The sequence below is a fragment of the Heterocephalus glaber genome, unplaced genomic scaffold (genome assembly GCF_053883595.1).
Source record: "Heterocephalus glaber isolate CG9 unplaced genomic scaffold, H.glaber_assembly_v1.0 deba00001004, whole genome shotgun sequence".
NCBI lineage: Eukaryota > Metazoa > Chordata > Mammalia > Rodentia > Bathyergidae > Heterocephalus > Heterocephalus glaber.
In genome coordinates, this window is record NW_028258179.1 from 4,287,328 (window position 1) to 4,315,226 (window position 27,899).

At 45.8% G+C, this 27,899-nt stretch overlaps 1 protein-coding gene and 1 long non-coding RNA gene across 7 annotated transcripts in view; one reads left to right on the forward strand and one right to left on the reverse strand.

Moving 5' to 3' along the window:
- The window catches only part of Gpr55 (G protein-coupled receptor 55), a 53,682-nt gene extending 39,049 nt beyond the window's left edge, over window positions 1–14,633 (reverse strand). The window contains exons 1-2 of one of the 5 annotated variants that reach the window (XR_015450569.1): window positions 14,381–14,633; window positions 9,279–10,080 (exon numbers count right to left, since the gene is read on the reverse strand). The gene's annotated coding sequence lies outside the window, so the exon portion shown is untranslated. Of the gene's footprint in view, window positions 1–9,278; window positions 10,081–10,309; window positions 10,577–14,380 lie in introns of those variants that run through there. The other 4 variants (XM_021247048.2, XM_087209382.1, XR_015450570.1 and 1 more) reach the window with 4 other exon arrangements.
- On the forward strand, window positions 8,719–27,666 carry LOC110346331 (uncharacterized). Of its 2 annotated transcripts, none has more exons than XR_015450572.1 (3): window positions 8,719–8,851; window positions 24,609–24,732; window positions 27,509–27,666. It is a non-coding gene; the product is annotated as an uncharacterized LOC110346331 (long non-coding RNA). The 2 variants fall into 2 exon arrangements; XR_015450573.1 differs by lacking the exon at window positions 27,509–27,666 and adding an exon at window positions 25,455–26,385.
- The last annotated feature ends 233 nt before the right edge of the window (window positions 27,667–27,899 follow it).

Here is a 27,899-nt window from a genome sequence, read left to right on the forward strand (position 1 = left end):
TGTGCTGACTCCACGGCACCTGGGCCTCAGCCAGCTGCACGATCCAAGTGAAGGGAAAGAGTACAATTAAAGAGCATGCTGGAAGGCCTGTTCTCTCACCCTCCTCACCCCACCTTTTCTCCCTACTTGGCTGCTGTTTTAAAGTTTGCCCTTCCCCAAATTTGGATTTTTATTACAGATCTAAAGCTCTTTCAATTTTATACTGATTAAATCAGTCCTGCAGTATTTGATTAACCAAGCTTCTGCAGATTTTGTGATTCTTGGGACTTTCTTGATGTAAGAAACACATCTTTATGCGTATTCTTCCCACATTGATTTTTCTAGCATTCTTCTGCCATATGCCCTTAGGAATTTTATAAACAGAAAATCAGGCATTCTGATATTTATCTGCTTTGTGTGAAACCATGGTGTAATGCATAGCTGGCTGCTTTTTACTCCTCATGAGAGTCCATTGTAACCCTCACAGTTCCAAAGTACCAATAAAGGAAACAGACATTGCAATACCACTAAAAAAAAAAAAAAAGAGCATGCGAAAAATCTAGAAGATTGCATCTAAATTGCAAATGTAATAAGGGATTTTAGCTCCAGGGAACAAACCCATTCCATACTTCCTGTCCCTTTCCCAATAAAACTGACTTTGCTGCTCAACTTCATGACTGATTTAGTGCTGCTCTCAAAGTACTTTGGTTTTCAAGTTTAACAAGTCCTCCTTCACTCCAAACACAGCCTCCCCAGCTCGGGCCAGGCTGCCCAGACCGCTCCCCTCCCGCACAGGCTTCCACCCCAGCTCTGCGCCTCCGCCAGCCTCAGCTGACAGCTGCTTCTCAAAGGATCCTGGGAGCTGAGATCACCCTCGGTCCCCAGACTCCCGCCCCCAGCAGCTCTATTCACCCCACACCACACTGCTGGGGTGCTGTGGGGGGCCCTTATTTTTGTTCTCAATGATTACAGAGAAAAACAAAAACACAAGGCTCTCTGGACCATAGCCCCTGGACAAGGTGCAAAGCAAGGTGCTTGCTTTCCTTTTTCCCTCTTTTTCCTGCTTGTATTCTTCTCCACTTCTCTTTCCCCTCTTCCTGGATTTTCTCCTTGGTTTTTCTTTTCTTTCCCCTCTCCAAACCTCAACTCTCAAAGCAAAAGCCATACAGATAACAAACCTTCCTTTCTTCGTATGAAATGAAATTTCTTCTCACATCTAAACAGAGGTTTAATGGCATTTGAAATGGGCTTCTCATTATTACTAATCCCATTCAAAAATAAGTAATGCGCATATTTTAAAAACACAGCTTCACACGTAATCAAAGAACTGAAAGTGAGAATGAAATTGTTCTCTTCGCATCAAGCTAGCAGAGATTTCCTAAATGGCAGTGCTCGGAGAGGCAGGCGTCCCCAGTGGTTTCCAGCAGGCAGTTTGGCAACGTGGACCGAGGGCCTTGAAAACAGCAGAGCCTTTGGCCCTGAGAAGCGAGAGAGGCTGACAGTTTCTCTTGGCACCACTGGCCGCTCAGTCACCGGGGCCCCGAGAATTGAGAGCAGGAGGGGACACTCTGCCTCCTTCACTGAGCCCAGGGCAGTCGCATCTGAGGTCAGACACGGCCTGGTCACAGGAAGCTCACGGGACCTGAGCAGCCCTGCAGTGGGCAGCAGGCGGAGCCAAGGGGCACAGGAGGGCCTGTGGGCAGCACAACCTGGTTCCAGGGGCTGCAAACCTGGTGGGCGTTTTGGAGCATTCCTCACTACCTAGACAGGCTCTCTCGTCGCCTCCAGGTCTATAGCAGCAATGTCTGACTTAGACATGCCGGCCAGCCTTAGCTGTGCCATGTGGGAGTCAGCTGCAGCCTGGCCCTGCCTCGGACGCTGATGAGGTTGGCTCATCTGGAGCCAGGCCCCTGTGTTGGCACTGCCCTCCCGAGCTGTCCTGTTCCATCCCGGGCTTTCTGAGTTCCCAGGGCTCAGCTGCCAGCCCCTCCATACCCCCTGCCCCCTGCCAACCATGCTGCGGGCATTTCCAAAGTCTGAGGACCGAAGAGAGATGGGGATTTCACATCCCAGAGACACACACAGGATCATCAGTCAGGCTTCTCCCTTGCCACAGCGGCTTGCTGCCCTGTCCCAGGGATGTCCTCAGGGTTGCCACACATGGCCAACTGCTGGCACTGCTGCCCTCTCCCACCTTCTCTGTCACTGCCTCAGAGCCAAGGAAGCCCTGAGTTGCAGTTCAGGCTCTTCCAGCCCTACCAGGTGTCCCACAGGGGCCCGAGACTTTCCCGGTGTCCATGGGACAGTGTGAGGCTCTCTCCTATTACAACTCTGCCTTGGGGAACTGCGATGATGCTTGTTCCCCACCTGGGGTGCAGTGGAGTGTGCACACCAGAAAAGCCATCCGGAGGAGGCCAGAGGTGCAGGATGAGCGGCTTTCTGCAGTGACCAGCAGCGATTAAGAAGGTTTTGTGTGGATCCGGGACCTCCTGCAGGGCCTAGAGGGAGGCAGAACAATGCTTGCACCACAGTATGTCCTGGCACTAATTCCCGGCATCTGTGAATAGTCTGTGAATAGGATAAACAAAGTGGCAAACAGAAATTCAAGTTGCTGATGGGATTATACTGCTAACAATTGACCTAACAATTAGGAGACTTTCCTGGATTATGTCACACGAGATGGCGTATGGAGGGCCAGTGATGTGGGGGGTGAAAGAATTTACTAGGTTGTCTGCTGTGGTTGGCACTGCCTGTAGTCTTAGCACTTGGAAGGCTGAGGCAGGAGGACTGCCTCCAATTCAAGGCCAACCTGGACTACATAGTGAGTTCAAGGCCAGCCTGAATTACATAGACCTTGTCTCCTAAAAAAAAACAAAAATGGGAGCTGGGGATTTAGCTCAGTGGTTCCACTGCCTGCCTCGCAAGCGCAAGGATCCAAGTTCGATCCCCAGTACCAGAAAAAAAAAAAAAAAAAAAAAAAAAGAATTTACCAAAATGAGAACAAGAGTTTATTCAGGTTGGAGGACTATATTGTCAAGAGGAAGAGCAGGCAAGTTTCCAAGACAGAAATCACACCATTGTGGCTAGAGATGGAGGATTTTATAGGGGTTCAAGGAAAAGGGGTCCAGGCAGCAAATGTAATCATCTCAAGGATGTCTTTTTCTGGGTCATCTAGCTCCTTGCAGGTCTTCCGAGAGCACCTGCATCGTGTCTGAAGTTACGTGTTCATAACTGGAATTTGATGAGGCTGTTTGGGCCTCGCAGAGGCCTTTCTTTCTTTTTTTTTTTTGGTTACTGGGGATTGAACTCAGGACCTTGTACTTGTGAGACAGGCGGCGGAACCACTGAGCTAAATCCCCAGCCCCTCAAAGAGGCCTTTCTTAGCTTTAGATAGGGCATCTCTATCCATTAGCTCTGGGAAGAGGTGGGTTAGGGCTCCATGGGAGCAATGAATGGGTCTTATGTGCACCAGAGATCTGTGTATATCTTGGGTGGTTTGGTTAGTGTCCCTATATCTGCTTAGAACACGCACGCAGGGCAGGATGACTTCCATGGCAGACTTTGACCACTAAGGGTTTTAACCTTTTTGTTACCAACAGGCAATCAGATTACCTGGATGGGACCAATGCACTCACAAAAGTTCTTTCATTATTTTGGTTTGTTTGTTTGTTTGTTTTGCTGTGTTTTTTTTGAGTTAAGGTCTCACTCTGTATTCCAGGCTGGACTTGAACTCATGGCAATCCTCCTGCCTCAGCCGCCCAAGTGCTGGGATGATAGGCGTGTACCCGAACACCCAGCTCACAAGAGTTCTTAGAGGCAGAGAGGGAGGCAGAAGAGAGTGACAGTCACAGGGCAAAGAGCTGAAGACAGCAGGGAAGGCAGCTGGAAGAAACAGGAAGCAGGTGTCCCCTCGAGCCTGCAGAAGGACTCAGCCCTGCCTGTGCCCGATATAACCCAGGGAGGCCTGTGTTGGACTTCCAACATGCAGAACTGTGGCATAATAAATCTGTGTCATTCGAAGTCACTGGAAATGTAATGTTATAGCAGCAACGGGAAACTAAGCTAGCTTTTCAGGGGAAGAGGACCTGCTAGGGGTCCTGCGGGAACATCCTGTGTTCCTAGTATGGGCCTCAGCTGGGTGTAACAGGCACTAAGGGGCAGGACCAACCCAGGAAGCTGTGGAGGCCAGAAGCATATGGATCTAGCTAAGGACCATGAGGCTCGGAAGTGCGACTGTGCAGTGTACGCAATCAGGGGGAGAGGCCCCGGGGCTCCCGGAACCCCCTTCCCTGGGGATTCCCAAGGCAGGTCCTCAGCTGAGGAGGTTCAGCGGTCTGATTCATGGGCTTTGGTGAGCAGGTCACGTTAGCTGAGCTCATTCTGAGAACCACAGCTTCCAAGGCTGCAGCCCACTGCCTTTTCATAGATAAGGCCTTGTCTCACTCAAGCCAAGACACCCGAGAAGCCAAGTCATAACCAGAAAGCTTCTGAGAAAGTTCTGTGACTAGGATGTTTCACAGCCTCTGCTACCCAGTCCCCTCCCCAAGCCCAAACAGTACCAGCTGGCATCGGGAAGACTGCAAGCACCCTTGGGCCTGGTCTCCCCAAGCCCCAGCCCCTAGCAGGGTGGAGGTGGTACGGCCAGTGCTCCATCTGTGACAGTTTCTACAATGACAATCAAACCCCTGCAACACCGGAGCAACTCTGCCATCTGAAAGGGTGTCAAAGCTCAGTGTTTAGACCACAGTCCTTCTCCCTTCCTTCCCTGTCACTGGCAGACACCTCCCAGTAGTTGCTGCATCCCAACAGCACCCCTCCACTTGCCTGTTCCTGAACCAAAGCATCTTGGGAGAGAAAGGCCTAGCTGCGACCAGTCCAGGCCCCAGGTGGCTCTGAGTCCCTTGTGGGAGGTTTTGGGCTTTGTCACCATCCCAGCAGGCTGCAATCACACCACATCTCTCAGCAGTGGAGGCCCCAAGAAAGTTGAGACCCAACATCTCACATCCCCGGAGCAACTACTCTGTCAGACTGGAAGCTTCTTCGGCTCCCATTTTGTTTTACTCTCAAAATCTGTAAATTTCATATTCTGTGCAGCTTCTGGGTTCTTTTTGTCACACGTGGAACTTTCTCAACAGAAACTAACCATGAAATCCCCCTCCCATCTGTCACCATGAAGTAGCCATAAGAAGTAGACTTCTGGCAAAGCCCCGAACTACTCTGAGGCCGATTCCTTCATTCTATGAGTATTTACTGAGCAATTATTATGTGCTAAACTGACTGAGGGAAGCTGCTAGGGATACAGCAGAAAGCAGAGCAAACAAATCCCTTCCCCAAGTGCTAGCATCCTAGTGGGAGGAGACAGGCAACTGGCAAATCACTAAGACAGATGGAAGGCCAGCTGGTGACAGATGTCAAAGACAAAATAAAGCAGGGAAAGAGGATTGAGAGCAAAGGCAGTAGGCTTGAAATCTGAAATGCTGGACCAACCAGGAAGGCCAGGCTGCAGAGGTAAGCATATGACATGAGGTGCCTGCCCTTCCTTATGTGTGACACGGGGGTGACGGTAACAGTCCACTCACCTCATTGAGGTGTTCTGAGGATCAAAGAGTCAATACACACAAGGTGCACTGAGAGCTGTCTGTGCTCAGCAAGCACTTCATAAACATAAGTTGTTCTTATGATCGTTACCTTAATAGATGCTGTGTTGAAGGCGTTAGTGTTTTTCAAGCATCTGATTTAGTTTGTGGTTGGGAGTTCAAAGATGGGAAATTTAAAAAATCATAACAGACATCACTAATCAAGGCCGGCATCCTTTCTCCCTGAACCTGGAGGACCCCGGAAGTAAGTCCTTCTTAACACTATCTTTAGGCAGTGGCGGTGAAACAATCAGAATTGGCAGGTGGAAAGAAACGTGGCATCTCTTGATGCAATTGCAGTGAGAGACGGATCTGTCTTCTGAATTCCTCCCCCTATTTTCCTCCCTTTTACTCTGTGACAGTAATTTCCTCTGTCACCGAGAGCTGGCATCCTGCTGCATACATCCTTTCTGTGAAATAATGTCTCCATCTGCTCCAAGCAGCACCTAAAAGAGTAATTCACACTGCACTACTGAGATTATGTAAGAGAATTTTTTTTTTTTTGGTACCGGAGATCGAACTCGGGTCCTCGCACTTGCACAGCAGGCAGCGAAACCACTGAGCTAAATCCCTGGCCCCATGTAAGAGAATTTTTTTAAACTCTATGCTGTGAGTTTTTTAATGATTTTGTGTGATTTTTCTCAGGAATTGCACAGTCTGGTTTTGATTTCCTGATTTCCATATTTCCTTAATGAGACAACAGGTCCAGTCCTGCTTATGGGCAGGTGTGAGGACAGATCAGATGTTCTTAGGAAAGAAAGAGGCTTTCATACAAGTGCCTTGCTCTCCTTCTATAAATTGCCAAATTCCTACACTCTAATCACAGGAAAGATCTTTCTCATGCATATTCTCTCCAACCTATTCAAGACAGCCCTGGTGTCTAAAATCAATGGCACATTAGTAGTGTTGACACTCAGGAAGCTATTAAACATTAGCTCAGTGGAATTTTCTTAGAACTGTAAAGCAAAACCAAATATAATTCAAGTGTAGGGAATGATTACACTTACCCATGGTAGACCAGATGTCCAGATAGAAAAAATGTAGATAGAAAAGATCATGCTGGTCTTGACTTTTTTTTTTTTTTTTTTTTTTAATTAGAAGATTCCTAATTCTCCCAGGGGCCAGGAGGGACTGTCAGTGGTAAGGCCAGTGAGAATTCTTGCTCTGGCATTCATCTGAAGGCAGGATTTTTCTCCCAACTTTTATTTTTTAAATGTCAAGCTTGAAGAAAAGTGTGTATGCACCTTTTTTTTTTTTTTTGGTACCGGGGATCAAACTTGGGACCTTGAGCTTTCGAAGCAGGCAGCAGAACCACTGAGCTAAATCCCTGGCCCTATGCACGTTTTTTTGCTAAGCCATTTGGAGTAAGTTGCAGATGAAAGGTCACCTCATGCCTAAATCATTAACCTGCATCTCTTCTTCACAGGACATTCTCTTTTGTAACCACAATGCTATCATCACACCAAAGGAGTGTCAGGCTGTACCCCCATTTCTCAGCCCACCCCCCTTTTTTAGAGACAAGTTCTTGCTAAGTTGCCCAGGCTGAGCTCAAATTTGCAATTCTTCTGCCTCTGCTTCCTGAACAGTTGAGATAACAAACAGCCAAGAAATCTAACATAGATATAATAATATCACATAATAGATGGTTCTTATTCAAATTTCCCCAACGTCTTTTACAGCCTAAAAAACTTTAGCCTGTATTCAATCAAGGTTGGCACATTATATTTGACTATTTGATATATTTTCATTTGGAGCTGTCTCCCTATCTCTTTTTGTCCTTCATAATATTAACATATTTGAAGTCTTATGGACTATTCCCTAATCTCTATTTACCTAATTAGCTTCCTCTTGAGGCAATGCAGATTAACCATTTTTGGCAAAAATAATACATGGATGTTGTATCACCCCTAATAGATCAAACCAAGAGGCACATAATGTTTAGTTTGTCCCATTATTTATAAATCTAATTCTGATCATTTGGCTAAAGTGATGTCCAATACATCTCCTCCCTATAGTTAATATAAAATCTGTGACATCAGATACTGTGCTTATATCCCACACCCAGCAATCTTTCACACAACAGCATTCACATCCTATTACTTTAGGGTCTTTACAAAATGTTGTTTATCAAATTCATCCTTCCTTCTTATTCATTAGCTGGCATTCTTCTGTAAAGACAAGCTGAAATCTGGGTTTTAAACTGTTGCTAATTATATTTAAAACAGAAAAAAATCTTCCACTGTAAATACAATAGTAAGCACAATGTACTATGTATATGAAAGGACCAGAGAGTTTCCAGACAGTGGAAATTGCCATATTTGTGGTCCTCACTCCTCTTCCTCCTCCTCCTTACTCTTCTTTCCTTCCAGCTGCTCCACAACTTGACATCTGCTCCCAAGGCTGACTTAAAGAGCTCTATGCTCTTCAAGATCAGTTAGTCACTCATGTGCTGGGAGCTCAGTGCCATCAGTTCCATTTTCCAGATGAGGAAAATGACACCCAGAAAGGCAACTCACCCAAGGTCACCCAGTGACAGACCTGGGATTTGGACCGGGACTTCAAAGGTCGTGTTCCTGCTGGGCCACATTCCTGAACTACTGAATTCCTTTACAGACATATACAGCAACCACAGCAATCGCTGGCGTTTATTGATTGTCAAACAATTGAGTATTAGCAGTACATAATTAAAAGGTCAGAGAAATTGCAACAAAATAAAATATGAGGTTGTGGGCTTTCCCTTTAAACTTATCTATGTGCTTGCTCCGGCAGCACGTATACTAAAATATACTTATTTATATTTCCAAAATTTTTTACAATGAACATACACCACAGCTGTGATAGATGTGGATAATGCTTTTAAAAAGGAAAAGGGCATTGAGCAAATTTCTAGATGTCAGATTCAGAAAGGCTCTTCCTGGGTCTGCCTGTCTCTATTAGAGCCACTACCAGAGAGGGTGGACCCCTGGGCACATCTAGGCCTCGGGTGCTAGCAAGTGACCACAGCAATGTACAATATATGGCCCAGTCTACGCCAAACCAACCAGTTTCCCACTTTTCCAGAGCCGTAACCACAAGCTGGCTTTCTGCAAGACTCCAGACAGTTATCAAGGCCACAGAAGCCTGAACCTTGGACTTCATGTTGTTTACAAAGTAAGAGCACGATAAGGAACTTCACAGGAAGAAATTGTGGGAAAGGATGAGATCAGAAATTCTCTTTAGCAGAAGAGGACTGCAAGGTAAGACATTGGAGAGGTTACTGAGGATTTAAGAAATTTCTAGAAGGAAAGTCAAAATTGCAGACGAGACCATTATTACGCGGAGGGATTTGTAAGATTCTTGGCCTTTGGAGTGTTCCTATGTTTCTTATTTTTGTTATTCTATGTTTGTTCCCCTATAGCCCTCAGCATGAAAAAAAAGCCTTTGAAAAGGAAAAATAGGAATTGACAGGGAGATTAAATCCTTTACAAAACCATGTATAATTCTAAATGACAAAAAGCCACCATAAGACAATAAAAAGCCTGTAAGTCATTATTTCCATCATCCAAACAAACTGAAAACCTAAAAGTTATCTTAGATCCTTCAGAGAATCAAGGTCATGGAGCAAACTGCCCACCTTGAAAACAGGAGACACGGGACGGGAGAAGGCAGACAATCATGACTTACCAGTACAGATGCCACCTGGGACAGTGGGAAGGCTCAGGGCCCTTAAGTGGCCTGTGAGGAATTGCTGGAGGCTGACACTGGAAGTTACAAACTCCCCGGGTCCCCACACTTTCCTGGAGTTTTCCCCAGTGCCCCACCAGGTCTTCTCTGAAGATGGGAGAAAAATCCCCAGGCTTCAGGCAAGGGAGGGAAAAAGTAACCATTTCACAGTAATAAGCCCAGAGAAAAGTAACCGTTTTCAAAGTCCAGAACATTCTACTCTCCTTGACCAAGGCCTGCCGGGAAGGGATGTTGCTTTATCAGGGCCTTATCTTCCCTAGCAGAGGGCAAGGAGACAGCTCCAGCCCCTCTTAGCCTACCAGGCTCACATCAGGGCAGGGAAAAAAGGGACAAGATCTGATTTTAAGGGCCACAGTACAAGGACTTGGGCCCAGTGAGATTTATCGTAGGATTATAGAACACCCCACCCTCCCCAGTACCTTATGGTATTAGCTTCCTTAGGCTGCCTTTACAAACACCAAAACCTAGGTGGCTTCAACAATAGAAATGTATTCTTCCACAGTTCTGGAGGCTGGAAGTCCAAAGCCAAGATGTCGGGGCCACAGCCTCTTCTTCTTCCTCTTCCTCCTCCTCCTCCTCCTCCTCTTCTTCTTCTTCTTCCCTCTCTCTCTCTCTCTCTCTAACTAAGGAAGGATCTTCCTTTCTCTCTTCCCATTCCCAGTGGTTGGTGGCAATCTACTCATTCCTTGGCTTGCATTTGCATTGTTCCAGCTTCTGCCTCCATCATCACATGGCCTCTCCTCTGTAAAAGGAGACAAAATATTACCTCTACCCTCTTGGGGGTTTCAGCTAAACCTAAGAATTAAACTCACCTAGATACTTTAATAGGAGAAACACATATAAATGTGTTTCATATAAATGTTATGGGACATGGGAGCCTTCATAAGGAAATTGTCTAGATTCACTTTGGGTTGCTATAATAAAATACCACAGACTAGCTAATTTATAAAGAACTAGAATTTGTTTCTCACAGTTCTAGAGGCCAGGCAGTCCAAGATCAAAGTGTTGACTGGTTTATTGTCAGATGAGCATCCAGTCTCTGCTTCCAAGATGGCGCCCTGAATCCCCTGTCCTCAGCTGACAGAAAAGCAAAAGAAGATGAAGCCTTTCACCAGATTCCATTTTGAAAGTGCACTAACCCATTCATGAGGGTGCATCACCCCTTAGACCTCAGCTCCTAACACTTCTGCCTTTGGGATTAAGCTTTCAACACATGAATTCTGGGGGAGATTTCAGACCAAAGCAGAAATGACCCAAAGAAACAGAATCAAACACATACCCAGGTGGGTAAAGATAATAAGGTGTGAAAATGTGACTAGGCAAAGGGGCATGGGCTAGGATAGCTAATTAGATAGAAAAGCAACTGGGAAGATGAGTTAAACAACTTGTTTGTAAAGATTTGTTCCACTTCAATTTTTTGTCCTTGATGATAAGAATGTTACTTTCCTCCTGGAGGGAGGACAGCATTAACATGGGGAAGACAGCTTTTATCTCTTGCTTTCAGGAAGAAAGAGGGGATGGTTACAGTATTCTGCTGCTGTTTTCGTAAGTGCACTGAACTCAAAATAATCCTTATGCCAATTTGGCATGTTTGGGGGTAGGTGCTGAATTCCTTCACCTCTGTGTCTTCATCTCTGTATACTTTGTCTTCTTATAAAGATATGTCATCATATTTAGGACTTTCCCTAACCCAGTATGACTTCCTCTTAACTAATTATATGTGCAAAGACTCTATTTCCAAATAAGCTCACTTCTAAGGTTCCAAGTAAACATGAATTTTGAGAAGACACTTAAAACCACATCAACAGACTCCAGTATAATAAAACCACCTTACAACCAAGAGAGCTACTAGCCACAGACTCTTAAGAATATTCTTAGGAAAACCCAAAAATAGCAGAGAAGGAAAAAAAAAAACAACCTAAAGCCAGAGAAAACTGAAGTCTATGGCACCTACAGTAGACATCAAACAAAGCTCAGCTCCTAGTCAAACTGACATAAAACCTGTACTAAAAGCCTTGATGAGGGCCGGGGATTTAGCTTAGTGGTTCTGCCACCTGCTCTGCAGGCACAAGGACCCGATCCCCGGTACCAAAAAAAAAAGCCTTGATGAGCCCAGGTCCCGTTACCTGGGCAATATGTCCAGCATTCGACAAAAAATTACAAGGCATGCAATTAAAATCTCCATCTGAAGAGACACAGCAGGCATTGGAGCTAAACTCTGACATGGTACAGCTGGGAGATTAAGGTAAGTAGATGAATGCCTTAAGGGAGCTACTGGAAAAACGAAGTGCAAGGATTGATGAGTAATGAAAACAGAGATGGAAACCAAAAGGAAATGCTAGAAATCAAATCTGAAATGCAAAGGAAGAGAATGAAGTAAGCTCAACAGCATATCCAAGAACAAAAGAGAAACTAAAAGATCTAACCTATGTGTAATGAAACTATCCAAAGGAGAAGAGAGAAAAGAGCAGAAGTACTTGAAGTAATGACGAGGGAAGATTTTCCACATTAATGATAAACATGAAACCACAGATCCGGGGAGCACAGAGAAATACAAAAGCAAATAAATCCACACCTCTTTATGTCCTAAGTAGCAGACAAGCAAAGACAAAGAGAAAATCTTTTTTTTAGTGTATAAATAAAAAGTGTTTTTAATATTATATAAATTCTAATCTTTTTGTTTTTTTCGGTACCGGGGATCAAACTCGGGTCCTTGCGCTTGCGCAGCAGGTGATGAAACCACTGAGCTAAATCCCCAGCCCATAAATTCTAATCTTAAAGATATATATATCTTTATATGGTTTGTTTTTTTAGCAAAATATTTATCGGTACATTTTAGATATATATAATGATAACTTTCATTATAGGGAATTTGTACCAGTGCATGATATATCTTGCTTCTTCTTTTTTTCCCCCTTTCCCCACCTCCTTTCTGTACAAAACCTATGTTTCCATTTTTTCCTTCGATGACAAAGAGAAAATCTCAGAGGAAAAAAACCCAAAGGGAACAATCCCTACCTAGAGAAGAATAAGAACAAGATGACATTGGACTTCTTGTCCAAAACAATGTAAACAACACAAGCAAAAAGCATATGAAATATTTAAAATGTTGCGTAGGGGAAGAAAGAGATCATTCCTCTACTCTTTATAGGTTTGTGATTAAGGGCTTTATAACAAAATATAGATTAACAAAAGAAAAGCATACAAACTTAATATAAATTTTACATGACACAGGAGCCTTCATAAAAAAAATAAAGACCATACAGAAGAAACAGTTAAATATGTTTGTTTAGTGCCAGGATTGATGGAGAGCAGACGGTGGTGAGGAAACACAGCTGGACAGAGTATGATGGAATGGTAAATGGGAGCGACCCGGAAGGCCTCTGTTCAGTTTCTTCTTGGAAATACAGGCACTCCTTTCCTCTGAGTGCAGGGAGAGCCTCTCTTGGTGAGGTTATGGGACCTGCTTCCAGGGAGAAGGAGGGGTTTGGAGAGGTGAACAGAATACCCTGCTCACTTCTGCCATTTCTCCAGTGCTGAGGTGGTCTGAGTGCGTCCCTCCAAAGTTCATGCTGAAATCCAGTCCCCACTGTGGCAATATCAAGAAGTGGGGTCAATGGGGAAGAGATTATGGGATCAACCCCCTGATAAAATGGGTAAACGGAGCAAGTAGGTGTCCAGCCCTCCTTCCATGGAGACACAGTGTCTGGAGCCCTCTGTCATGGAAGAGGGTGGCTAGGAGGAACCATTTTTGAAGTAGAGAGCCCGCCTCACCAAACACCAAAGTCATTGCAAAGTTGTCTTGCTCTTGGTTTGCCCAGCCCCTAGTACTGTCAGAAACAGATTCCTGTTGTGTATATGTTACCCAGCCCGAGGTACTTTGGTCTAGCAGCCAAAACTAAGACATTGCCATATTGTGAGGTAACATGTCCTGAACGTCATCAGTTAAACACAGGCAAGCAGGACCAGGGATTTAGCTCAGTGGTTCTGGTGTCTGCCTGGAAAGCACAAGGTTCAGAGTTTGATCCCCAGTACCAAAAACAAAAAACAAAAAACAAAAAAAAAAACCAGGCAAGCAAACAAAACAAAACCAAAACTCCCCAACAAAAGCCCACTGGGTGAATTTGACATCCAGTGCAAAAGTGAAGGAGAATGAAGACTTTCTCAGACAGACAAAACTAAGTTTATCATTAGTAGACCTGCCTTACAAGAAATCTTAGCAGAAGGTCTACAGGGAAAAGGAAAATGACAACAGGTCAGAGACTCAGACTGACATAAAGAAAAGAGCCTTAGAAAAGGAATAAATGAAGGTAAAATGGAATCTTTTCCTTTTCTCTTACTTGGGCTAATGGTAGTCATTGGGAACAATGTACTGGGTGGCTATAGCTTGTGGATACGTGAAAAGAGTGACAGCAAAGTTTGGAGGCAGAGGAGAGAGGAACCGGGAGCACCCTAGGTTATCTGTGCACCCAGGGTAGCAGTGTGGAGCTGTTTGAAAGGAAAGGTCGATAAGCTGTACCCACCAACTGCTAGCTCTTGGTCAGGGAGAAAGAGACAGGCAGCACATGAATGTGAACTTCTCTCCTCTGCTGTTTTCTCAAATGCCAGAGTGGCATTTGAGGTCTAACTGCTGTGTTAAGAGAGGAGAGAAAATGGAACCATGTAAAATGCTCGGTCAAAAGCAGAGACAGTACAAAAAGGGAGGAAAGTTTAGAAAAATAAGCAAAGAACAAGTGCAATAAATAGAAAACAGTGGCAAATGGGGTAGCTATGAATGCAACTTTGTCAAGAATTTCTTTGGGGGGGGGGTGCCCCAGGGATCGAACTCGGGACCTTGCACTTGCCACTTGTGAGGCAGGCGGTGGAACCACTGAGCTAAATCCCCAGCCCAAGAATTACTGTAAATGGTCAAAACAGGACAATTAAAAAGAAAACAGTGGATAAAAAATATGTTGTTTATAAGAACCCACTTTAACATAAAGGTACAGATAGATTAAACAATAAAGGGAAGAAAATCTTTAACAGGAAGGCAACTGTGTTACCTGCTACCACCTAGATGAACCCTGAAGACGTCACGCCAAGTAAATGAGCTGAAGGACACTTGACGTGGGAGTCACTTCCAAGGGACACCGAGAGCAGTCAGAGTCCTAGAACAGAAAGTGGGATGGTGGTTGCCAGGGGCTAGGAGCGAGAGAATGTGCAGGAATTTTGTTTAGCAGGCATGGCATTTCCATCTTGCAAGGCGAGAAGAGTTCTGAGAAATTCCAACACGAATCCAGGTGCTGCTGGCCGCCCACTCTGAATGCTGAGTAGCCGAGCACCTGAACACAGTTACATTATTGGTATTTTACCACAATAAAGATATTTTCTGTTTTAAAGGATTGGAGGAAATTAAAGAGATGCATGTGCATTCAAACCAATCAAAGAAAAGCTGGGATGGACACATTAATTTCAGATAAAGCAGACATCAGAACAAGAAAAATGATCAAGAATAAGGAGAGACACTGCATCATGAGCAAGGGGTCTATTCTCCAAGAAAACCTAAAAACCTAATGTGTGTGCACCTAATAGTGTCAAAATATGAAGGAAAAACTAATAGAACTGCAAGGAGAAATGGATAAACCCACAACTGGGAGGCATTAATGCCCTCCATCAGGGGCTGGCAGACCCAGCAGCAGGAAGTTGGAAAGGAAAATTGAGCTGAGCAGCGCCACATAATCAATACAATAGACATTTATAGAATTTTTCATCTAAAAGCAGCAGAATTCATCCTTCTCAAGCTTACATGGAACAGTCACCAAAACAGATCACACTGCGAGTCATACAGGAAACCTAAATGAATTTAGAAGTACAGAAATCAGAGCATGTTCTCAGACCACAGTGAAATTATTAACAGAAATTAATAACAGAAAGACAGCTGCAAAATCCCACAATATTTGGAGATTTAACAACACACTTCTAAATAAAACCTGGGGGGAAAAATCTCTAAAAATGTTTTAAAGTACTTTGAACTAAACAAAAATGAAAATTCAATTTATTAAGCCAGGAAAGCGGGTAAGGCCTATAGTCCCAGCTACTCTGAAGGCTGAGGCAGCAGAATCAGTTGAGCCCAGGAGTCTGAGGTCAGCCTAGGGAATGCAGCAGGACCCTGCCTCAGAGAAGAGAGAGAGACAGAGATAGAGAGAAATAGAGAGACAGAGAAAGAGAGAATGGGTGAGAGAGGTGCAACTTATCAAACTTTGCAGAATAGAGAGCCAGGGGTGTGGCTCAGTGGTGGCGCGCCCGTCTGACAAGTGCAAGGTCCTGAATTTGATCCCCGGTACAGGGAAAAAAATTTGCAGAATGGAGCAAAAGCAATACTTAGAGGGAAATTTCAGGATTGAATGCACACACTGGAAGAAAAAAAAAAGAAAGATCTAAAAATCAATCTAACTTTCCACCCGAAGTAACTATGGAAAAAAGAAGCAATATTAACCCAAACCAAGCAAAAGAAAAGAGGTTAACATTAAAACAAAAGGATTAATGAAATTCAAAATAGAAAATCAATACAGAAAATTAAAATCAAAAGACAGTTCCTTGAAAAGATAAAATTGATAAACGTGTACTCTAGCTAATCAAAAAGAGAAGATACAAATTACTAACATAAATATTTTTAAAAGTAGAAGGGTAGTCACTAAAGAGAAAATACAAAATTTTAGGGCTGGGTACATAGCTCAGTGGTGCAGCACCTGCCTTGCAAGCACATGGTCCTGAGTTTGATCCCCAGTACTGGAAAAAATAGATAAATAAAATAAAATAAAAAATTTTTTAAAACTCTGCCTACAGATTTGATAACTTAGATGAAATGGACAAAATCTTTGAGTAATACAATCTACCAAAACCTAAACAAGGAGAAATTGATAAACTGAATACCTGTATCTATAAATAATATTGAATCAATAATTAAATAACTTTTCAGAAAGAAACATTGATTTCAGATGATTTCGCTGGTAAATTTCACCAAATATTTAAGGAAAATGATATCAATTCTCTAAATTCATTTCCAGAAGAAGAAGTAGAGGAAACCCTTCCTAAATTATTCTATAAGGCCAGTATTACCCTACAACCAAACCAGAAAAAGACATTACAAGAAATAAAAAACTACAAACTCTCAGAAATGTAAAAAGCAAAAATTGGCCGGGGATTTAGCTCAGTGGTTCTGCCGCCTGCCTTGCAAGCGCAAGGACCCGAGTTCAATCCCCAGTACCAAAAAAAAAAAAAAATTCATACATTTCAAAAGCAAAAATCCTGAAGAATGTGTTATGGCTAGCTTCTAGATGTCCCATGTGGCCCTAGGTGGGGCCTCATGTGGTCATACGCAGGGTTTTTCAGAGGTAGCTGGGTCTAGTGTGTGTGATGCTGGGATCAAGGATGTGATGCTAGGATTGATTCTTGCTAGGATGCTAGGATTAAGGCTGCCCCACCCTGGGTGTGAGTGCTACTTACCTTAAGGGCTGGTAGCCTTGATAGAATATAAGGGACAGAAAGAAGACTGTTGTTATTACTGCTTGTCACTTGCTGCTTGCTCCTTTTGCTGCCTTCTTCCCTGCCATGGACTGTTTCTCCTCTGTGATGCCCCTCTGCCTTGTAGTCAGCTGATTAGGGACTGAAACCTCTACAAACTGTGAGCCAAAATAAATCTTTCCACTCTAACCTTGGGTCTCAAGTATTTTGTCTCAGCAACAAGAAAAGTAACTAAGACAATATAGTAGCAAATACAATCCAGCAATGTTGGATTTGTCCAACATTAGGATTTATTACAGGTATGCAAGTCTAGTTCAACATTAGAAAATCAATTTATGTAACTCATCATACCAACAGGCTAAAACAGAAAAGTTATATAACCATATCAATAGATGCAGAGAAAGCAGTAGACAAAATCCAACATTCAGTCATGATAAAAAACAAACTAGGAATATCTTTAACCTGATGAAGAAAATCTAAAAAAAAAAAAAACACGTCAGTTGGCATCAGACTTAATGGTGAAAACCTAGATACATACTTTTCCCTAAAATAAGAAACAAGAGGGTTGGGGATTTAGCTCAGTGGTTCTGCCACCTGCCCTGCAAGTGTAAGGACCTGAATTTCAATCCCCGGTACCAAAAACTAAAATAAAATAAAAAGGAACAAAACAAGGGTGTCCTTTTTCACCATTTTTATTCACCATCATACTAGAACACTTTGCTAATACAATAAGAAAAGGAATAAAAGGTACCCAGATAAGGAAGTAAGAAATAAAATCATCTTTGTAGATGGCACAGTAATTTATGTAGAAAACCCTAAAGAACCAGCAAAGAAGCCTCTAGAACTAATAAATACTCATGACAAGGTTTCAGGCCACTGAGTAGATATTCAAAAGTCCATTGTTTTCCTATGAACTAGTAATGAACACAGAAGTGTACACTTAAAATGGTCAAAATGGTAAACTTTGTGATGTATATTTTACAATTAAAAAAATAAATAATTTTAATCTCTATGATAAAGACAGTGACCATATATTGTCCAAGCTGGGACACTACTGGGGTGAAAGTGAATGCTTTTAAACACTACAATGAACCCCAGTGGTAAAGAGGATACCCCAGGTCTCCCCAGGATTTCCTGCTTCTCCACTGAGCTCAGTTGAAAGTGTCTTATAGTCAGCGGAAGATACTCATGATTAACTCTGCCAAGTAGTAATTCTCTTCCAGAACTTTTTAAATCTGGCCACTAAATGTTTAAAAGCAAAACTACCTCAGTAATTTTTGGATTTATGGTTTCACCTCAGAAGTCCATGCTATGCCTGGATAACCCACCTCGCCCAATGCTCGGTTCCTGAGCTCAGCTGTCAGCGGGAGGCCAGCATCGCAGCATCCCAGCTTCCTCCTTTCGCCCAATCTAGCTCCCTACTCCTCTTCCACCTCAATCCCATCCAACCTTAAGTTAGGCTTAGGGCAAGTGCCCTGCACTCACCTTTCCTAATCCACCACAAACCCTGTGGAATTTCTTACTCTACTACTGAGGATTGAGCCCAAGGCCTTCCTAATGAGCTAAAATAAAATTTTTTATTTTGAGATAGGGTCTCCTTAAGTTCCCCAGGCAAGACTCAAACTTGCAATCCTGCCTCAACCTTCCAACTGCTGGGGTTTTAAGCCTGTGCCACCATGCCTGGCTATCCTGCCAAGTTTTTCTGGCATCTTTCTGGGCTTTTAGTCCAATTTATGTCAACAAGGTAGTCTCTATAATGAACTGAGATGTGTTTGGCTCGCTATTGTGAAGGCTGCAGAAATCCAAGCCACCAGCCCGGGGCCAGGGCTTCCTGCTGTGTCAGCCCCATAGAAGGTGGGAGAGAGGGGAGGGTAAGAGCCAAAGAGCAAGAGAGGGCAGAACTCACTCGCATAATGAACCCACCCTAGGATGACCTGAATAGACTGCATCACTCAGCACTTCCTCACTTACCAGGCTGCACCTTCCAACACAGTAGCATTGGGAATTAAGTCTCCAACACATGGACTCTGGGGACACCCCTCACAACCTAGCACTCGGCTAAGACCCAGGCTCATTGCTTAATGTAAATTAACATCTGTGTTACACTGTGGAGCTCCCCCAAAGTCTCATATGTTAAAAGCTTGGTCACCAGCCAGTGGCGCTGTTGGAAGGTAGCAGAAACACTAGGATGTGGGTGGAGCCTAGTGAAAGGAAGTTACGTCACAGGGGCAGGGCCTGGAGGAGGGCATGGGACCCCGGGCCCTTCCTCTCTCTTTTGCTTCCTGGTAAAGCACCCGTCTAACCATGAGTCTCCAAGGGCTGGGCTAACCATGGACCTTAGCCTCAGAAACCGTAAGCCAAGATAAATCCTATGTCTCCTTTAAGCTTAGTTTCTTAGGTATTTAATCACAGTGACACAATGCTGGCTACCACAATCTGCTTGGCTGGCAACTCTGAAAACTCTCAAAATTGAAATCACTAATCAATGCAAGAGAAGCCACCCAGACCTCCCCTTGCAAGCTCCTTGGGCAGTGCCTTTCGTTTTTTTCAGGAGTTCACTCAGTGGGTGGACTTAAGCCCGAGGCATGGAGAATTAATTTGATTTGCTGCTTGGCAGTGGTGGGAGCCAACAATTCATCTGAGTTTTTCATATACAGGAAGTGGTAATTCTCACCCTCACTGGTCTCAGCTGTGACTCACGGGGGTGCCCCGGCCCAGGGCCTGGGCTCACTAGCATTGGGAGCCCTGAACAACACAAGAGGCCTGGCTGACAGTTCCCCCGGGGGCCTGATCGTGAGAAGGGCTGCACTCTCATTCATGTGGTTTCCTCAGGAGGCCTGCAGTCCCAGCCCCTGGGGCCAGGCTATCTTGAGCACATAGTTGTTAAAAAGAGCCCTAAAGGTCACCTGTCCTATGGATCACTTCACACCTCCCCCACCACCCTTAACACTACCACCTCTGGCCGGTGCTATATGAAGTGGGATTTGCTAACATTCAGCTAATGCCTTGCTTAGTGTGTAACAGAATTTCCCTCCTATAACCGTGAGCCCTGGAATCACCAAGTCAATATAATAATAACAAAGACTAATTTTATTTACAAGAAATTGAAAAAGTTAGGTAGCATCAGGAAGCCAAAGGACATTAGAGCTTTTAATGTGACATTTCAAGTTTATGTCAAAAAGGGGATATTTTGCAGGGCAAAGTAGTACCTGCCTGTAATTCCAGCCCTCAGGAGGCTAAGGCAGGAGGATCACAAGTTCAAGGCCAACCTGGACTACACAGCAAGATCCTGCAACAAAGAAAAGAAAGGGGTAGGGTATGTTGCCCACTTCATACCCAATAGGACAGCTATAATAAAAAAAGAAAAACATGACAAATTTTGCTGAGCAGGTGGAGAAAATGCAACCCTCATACTCCGCTGGTGGGAATGTAAAAAGGTGCAGTGGATGTAGACACATTGGCACTTTGCCCAAAAGTTCAGCAGAGTTGCCAGCAATCCCATCCCTAGATATTTACCCAAAAGAACAGAAAACTGGCATTCCAACTAAAACTTGTCTAGGAAACTTGTCTAGGAATGTTTGAGCAGCACTGTTCGCAGCAAGACCAGACTGAACTATGGAAGCTGCCAGCGGATGGGGTGCGGAGTCACAGCAAGGAGGGCCCGACAGAACGAGCGGCCGTGTGGGTGAAGCTTAGAGCACCACGCCGAGTGAGAGAAACCGGGCACAAAAGGACACGATGGTGTGATTCCGTGTGCATGTGTGAAACACCAAAACAGGCGAATCTGTGGAGATGGAAAGTAGATTCGTGGTGGCCAGGGGTTGAGGGGGGCTGCTCAGTGAGGGTAATGTTTCCCTTGGGGGTGACAGACATGTGATCTAGGCACAACGTGCTGAATGTATAAAAGCTGCTGAATATACATTAACATGGTGAATTTTGCCAGGCACTGTGGTGCACACCTGTAATCCCAGCACTCAGGAGGCTGAGGCAGAGGGATCGCTGCTAGTTCAAGGCCAGCCTGGACTACTTGAGGAGACCTTGTCTCAAAAAAGAAATGGTTAAGGGGCCAGGGATTTAGCTCAGTGGCACTGTGCCTACCTTATAAGCACAAGGTCCTGAGTTCAATGCCTGGTACCAAAAAAACCCAAAAACAAAAACAAAAACAAAAAAAGGTTTTCTTTGGTTTTTTTGTTTTTGTACCAGGGATCAAATTCAGGGCCTTCTGCTTACCAGGCAGGCATAGTGTCACAGCTACACCCCCAGCCCATGAAATGGTTAATTTTGAAAAATAGATACAGTGGTACCTCAGTTCACAAACTTAGTTGGTTTCACCAATTTGGTCATGAGCTGAATTGGTTGAGAACCAAATCAAATTTCCCTATAAGGTTCAATGTCTCCCAAAGCGGAGTTCACGAATGGAAGCAAGATTTTGCTGACCGCTTCTGTTTGCGAACCAAATTGTTGGCAAAAAGGAGCGTTCTCCTACCGAGGTGTTACTGACTGTACTGTACTTGGACTACGGCAAGTGTGAGGCACAGAACAGACCCGCTCCTGGCAGTGTTCCTACTGCCCCTGTGTCAGGGCCCCTCCAGAAACCCGCGCCAAAGCCACCCAACTCCCAAGACACCCAAGAGAGTCCCAGCAGGAGGGCTTAGCCCGGTACGAACTCCCGGAAGCTGGACCCTTTGTCTTCTCAGTCTCAACATCTGGAGGGTGTCGGGTTCCCGAGGGGCCCGAGTGTTCCCCGCACCCCATCATGGTGTCCCAGTCTCCCAAGGACTCCACAGCCACAGAGCAGGCAAAACTCCGTGGCAGATGGTTTTGTGAGAAGGCAGAAGCTTCTGACATAGGAAGGGATGGAAGTCAGCACCAGGGAGGGGCCTTCGTCAAAGGAGGACACGTGTGCTTTACCGTGGTTTATACAGAAATGAGAGAAAATCAGAATGCATGGGTGCACTTTTTGTGACAAAAATACAGAAACTATAACAGAAACTAATGGAAGGAGTTCACTGTGAAAACGGGAAGCGACAGGCATGGCACGAGGCTTCTCTCCTACAGCTCTGTGCATCATTGCAACTTCCGAACCTCGCAAAGGTTTACATATTCAAAAACTAAAATGTGTAAAGGATAGGAGAAAGCAAAACCCACAACAGAGTGAAAATGGAAGCAAATGCGCTGATATTGTAGCCAACTGATTTCATAAACATCATGGAAGGAAGGATTGCTTCAAATACTGTCCTCCGAACACAGTGGGAAAAGTTCTGAGAACTAAAGAACTACAAAAAAACCCTCATACTTAGTAAATTTACTGTTAGTAGCAATGTTGATCTTGTAATTCTGAAACTCTTATGCATGATACAATTAGTATAAAGCAAATAAGCAAAGGCATTTTTTTACTGGAAGAGAAAAAAAGATACCTGTAATAAGTAAAAGTTACTACAGAAAAACCCTGTAATGTTAAGTTTGAGTTGGAACTATCAGTTTAAACTTGTGATTTTTTCAAAATGGATTTCTTAGTTCTGTCCACTAAAGAGCTCAGGGCCTATAGCGCTCTGGTGACGCTGAGTACAGATAACCCTAAGCTCCCGCTGTCCCTGTGCCACTGGCCACTAAAGGAATCAGAGCCCTGAGGTGACCCCTCGTGGAGTGGTTGGTTCTGGGTCCAGGGCTGGAAATGTACAGTGTGAGCTTGGAATATCTTGTCACATCACAAAGCAAAAAAAAAGGACTTAAACATCAAGATGAGGTAGGCATGGTGACTCACACCTATAATCCCAGAACTCAGGAGGTTGAGGCAGGAGGATTGCTGTGAGTTCGAGGCCAGCATGAATTGCAGCTTGAGACCCTGACTCAAAAAAACAAAAACAACAAAATTCTTTTTAAATATCAAGGTGACTGTGGCAAAGAGATTCAGAAGCCAACCTAAGGGCTCTTAATTCTCAAAGGTAGGACAATTTGAACATCAGTATAGTAACAGTACTATTTGATTTTAACACCTTTTTAAAACCCATAAATCCACAATGATTAATCCACAAAATGGAAAATCTTAGAGGAAAAAAATGCCACGTGGCAGATGCAGGAGGAATAAAAGAATATAAAATCACCATGTTGCAACCACCACGGTTCCGATCTTTAGGCAAACACTGACGAAAGGTCCAATGGCGGGGTAAACGGGATATTCAGTTGATCTCTGCCTGCGTGAGGAATCCACAAATCAACCCTCACAAATTGAGGAAATGGACAACGCATGCCCAACTTTCGCTGCTGATGTGGTGTTGAATATTAAGCACAAATCATGCATTAACAAGCAGAATATGCTACATGCAGGACATTCTACCAGACAGCTGACCTGAGCTCTTCAAAAGTGTAAATGTCACCAACACAGACAAATACTAATACCGTGAACAAAAAGGCCAGAGGCTGTCTTAGAGGAGATTAAAGGCATAACAACAAAATACCACACATGAATCCTGATCGGAATCTGGAGAGAGAAAAAAATCTAGCTGTAGAAGACAACGGGGGAGAACTGTAGTACTGAGCACAAATGGCGCGCTGGCTGCCGCGCTGATGGTGCCCATGGTGCTGTGGTTGTGAGGGCGAAAGTCCTTATTAGGAGATGCTGAGATATTTAGAAGTGTTAAGGTGCCAGCAACTTGCTCACAAACTTCAGCAAAATAAAAGTGCTTGCAAGTGCACAGAGACACACAGAGGGAGACGTAGCAACTATGGCCAAGTGTTAAGAGCAGGACGATCGAGGGAGGGCAGGTTCAGGGCCCTCCTCTCTCAGTTCTTCTGCAGGTTTGAACATTTCAAAACAAAATATTGGAGGGAGTGGGAGGCGCAAGATGGCAGAGGAGATTGTAGCAGAGCTGGTGCCAAACCCAAGCAACCCGCCACCCACCCGAGTGCAGAAGGGCACTCTAAGTCAGAGTACCGGGGCTCCTTTCCAAGGGCTCTGGCACTTTCCTCAAACTCTTTGTGCCCATTCAGCACCCAGTAAAATCCCCAGGCCTTGTGAACACCAAACACAACCCCACTTTGAGGAATGGAAGACACGCCTGGCAAGCCAGAATAGGTAGAGGGGAAGAGCTTCCTGATGGTTGGCGGCTGGCGGATCCCCACTGCCACCACCACCCTGCTCCAAGCCTCAGGCTGGTCCCGGCCGGTGCTCCATGCCGAGTGGGGAGAGTCCAGTACCAAGCCAGGGTTCCTCCCTCCTCATCCAGGACACCTGGCCTCCATCCTCCTCTGTGCCACGCTGGCTCAGAACCACACGGGTTCATTCATTCACTCATTTATCCCAGGATTTGACAAGTATTTCTTAAGCACCAACAGTGCACATGACACTGTTTTAGGCACTAGGAAGACTAAAATGAACAAGCAGCTGTGCTCTCTGCCCTCACAGAGCTCACAGGCAAATCGCAACTGTGACAAGTAGCTCGAAGGGGAGGAACAAGGCGCCATCAAGCTGGTGACACTTGCGTGACAGGCAGTGCTGTGGCTTGGATGTGGTTGGAGTGTGTCCCCCCAGACTCGTGTGCTGGAAGCTTGGGCCTCGCATGGTGGGAGGAGGTTGTGGAACCTCTAAGAGGCATGGACTGGTGGAAGGCGGTGGGATCACGGAGGTGCCACCCTGAGAAGGGACTGATGTCGTGCTGGAGGGAGCCTGGTTTGTTCCTGCAAGAGTAAGTTGTTATCAAAGAGCAAGCCTGGCCCCTGAATCTCTCTGGCTTTCTGTCTCACCATGTGATCTCTCTCTCCTCCCAGGAGTCCACCATGACATCATCTGCTATGTTGGATATGGCCAGAAGACCCTCACTGGAGCCATGAGACACTGGAGCCATACTCTTGGATCTGCAGAACTGTGAGCTCAGTTACTTTCTTTTCTTTAGTAAGTATCCAGGCTCAGGTATTTTGCTATAGCAGCAGAAAATGGACCAACATAAGCAGGAACACAGTCAACTGGGTTTGGGGATGGGTGGATTTGGGGGATGGTGAGAAGGAAAATGTTAAGGGACACCCAGGGGTCTGGCTTTAAAAACTGGGTAGGTGGGGCTGGGAATTTGGCCCAGTGGCACCCTCACCTGCCTCACAAGCACAAGGTCCTGAGTTTGATCCCTGATATAAAACAAAAAACAAAAAAAACTGGGTAGGTGGCAGTGGCCTCCATTGGAATGTCTGAAAGAACCCTGCAATGGAGGTGGGGGTGCAGGCCCCTGGACACGTGGAGGAGGGGCCGTGCTGTGGGTGTACAAGTTACCTGTGGACTGGTGGCCATGGAAGCTAAGTGGGGCAGGGGCCCACCTTGCCTCTCCTTCAGAAACTGCCACCACTCCCAGGAAAACAAGGAGAATGAGCACACCTCCAGCCCTGGGCAGCTTCCTTTTACTTCACTCTCCGCTGTTCTCAAGGGCAAATTCTGGGCAGCATCCTGCACACTGAGGGGACAAGGGTCCTCTGGCTTGCTAGCAGGGAGGGTCCTCTTCCATTGTGTCCCAAAAGCAAGGTGTGTGTGGAGGGGGAGCAAGGGAGGGAGCAGTTTGGGGACACATGCACACGCGATCACACGCGCTCATCTGCACACTTCTTCCTTCGGGATTTGCCGGCCCACAGGTGTCTGCTGAGCTCTGTAAAGGGTACAGATCACTGTATTATTCCGAATCTGGTCAAGCGAAACTCCCATGCTTATACTGAGGGATGGAAGGAACCCTTCCTCTAACTCCATCGTCCACCAACTGCAAAATAATTAGAAATTCTTGGTGGGAGTACAGTGTGTGCGGTGCATCACCGGAATGGAGTCTCCCTTGCAGGGAGACACAGGACACAAGGGCAAATCGGTGTGTGTGGACAAGGGGCCCAGAAGTGGACAGCCTCAGGAATTAGAAAATGTGGGTTAGTTGGTGGCTTCATTTCCTGGGGCTCCTGTGACAGAGGACCACAAACCTGGGGCTGGAAACAACAGGAACTCACACCTCTGAAGGGGAGAAACCTGAATCCAGGAGTCAGCACGGCCACACTCCACCAAGGCTCTGGGGAGCCTGTCCCTTGTCTCTCCCTCTCCCGGCTGGTGGCTCCAGATGATGGCCACTTTCTAATCTCTGTCTCCCCCTTCTCACTGCCACCTCCTCCTCTTTGTGCATCTCTCGGCTGTCTCTTAGGAGGACATTGGTCCTTGGGTTTGGGGCTGGTCCAGACAACAAGCCCATGAATCATTTCATCTCAAGGTGCTTAATTATATCTGGACAGACCCTTTTTCCAAATAAAGTCACATTCCAGACCTCATGAATTATATTGGGGACAGAGCCTTAGGGGGGCCACCCTGGAGCCCCTGCAGAACACAACTTTCTCAGACCGTGGAGGGGGCGGCAGTGGTTAGGCTTGCTTTCCTTCTGACTGGACACTAGTGGCTCATGGTGAGGGCCACTCATTCTGCAACTTCGCTGAGAAACCCAAGCCCCACTGTGGGCTCTCACAGCCAAAAAAACCAGAAAGCATTCTGGGAAATGTGGCTGGGTGCCCACCTCTGCCCCGCGGTGCAGATGAAAAACAGAAAGCATTCTGGGAAATGCTGATGACCACCACCTCCTGCCCCACTACACAGATGACCCCTCGGCTGGGCCTGTTCTCAAAACCCCTGCTTTGGCCGCCATCCCAGGCCCCAAATGTTTTAAGCCCTGTCAGATTTATGACCTTGGGCATTGATCTTGCTTCTTCGAATCCCTTGACAAGCATTCACTGGCTGCCCACCCTGCATCAGGCCTCGGGCATGTGTGGAAAGTCCTGCCCATTTGGCCACCAGCTTGGACTAGTTCTGTAAAGTCCTGAATTCCGTCAGGGAGCAGGAGTTTCAAAAGTTGTGACAAGATGGTAAAAGGCCTACAGAATCCGCTGGCTTCGGAGCACTCTGAGCTGGGTCCCATCATTTCAAGGGCTCCTGATGCCTCAGTTTCCCTAAGCAGCCCCTCCTACATGTGGTGGGGGGTCGAAGGGTATGCTCAGAGGCAAGGGGCTCTGTCTGTCCCATCTTTGCTCCTCCCTTCCCAGCCAGGACAGCCAGCCTCAGCTGAGGGTGTGCAGGACAATATGAGCGCCAGAGCCCAGAGCCCAGCCCAGGGCCTGGCACAGGGAGGACCTCAGAGTGTTTGTTAATTGAATGAGAAACACTGGCTTGCTGTTCAGCACACACAGTGTAGACACAAACACAAGCTCAGTCCCTGAGGCGATTCTCAGTGGCTGGTGTTCTCCCCAAGTGCATGCCCTTCATTTCTCGCTGCCTGGGGCTCCTGAGAGTGGGAGTCATTCTCCCTCCACTCTGCTGGAGTATGCCCAGAATTGTGTCCCAGGACAGGGCCTGGGTCCCCTGAGCCATGGCAAAAGAGAGCAGAGTCAGAGTGGAGGATGCCACGGGTCACACAGGCAGAGGTCGGGGCTGGCTGATCCTCCGATAGCTAGGTTAGATAGAAATTAATACACAGTCGAGGGGGCCAGGGGCACCAAAAATAAAGATGTCAAGCCTGTGGCTGGGGCCGCAAGACGGAGACCCAGTGGCCAGGCCTAGAGCCTCCTGGAGATCAACAGCAGCTTGAGATGGCATTGTGATCAGCACCGCCTGGTCCACTGGAACCTATTGGGTCAATAGTAGCTAAGCGATCCTTGTAATTCTACAGGTTGATGGTAATCTGGCCCACATTGTACCCATGTTGTGACTCTGCTGTATAAATTACCTGACCGAGGACCTCCGTGGGCACCCACTTGGGACTCCACTTGGAGATTCAGGAACTATTCTTCTTCCCCTTATTTCCAATAAAACTCTCCTAATGTCTTCGTTCGGTTCGCGACCACAATCTCGGCACATTTGCCATCTCACAGGCCGGAAGCTGTATTTGTCCTGCATCCGCCCCTGAGTTTAGCCAGGAACTCCCATCAGTGACCGCTGTTCCGAGTTTTACAGCGGGAACGGGAGCAGGAGCGTTTGGGAGAGAGTTCCAAGGTGACACCCAGCTCTCTGCAACGGCCCTGCCCCTGGGGACCGCCCCCGCCCACCCCAATCAGAGGTGA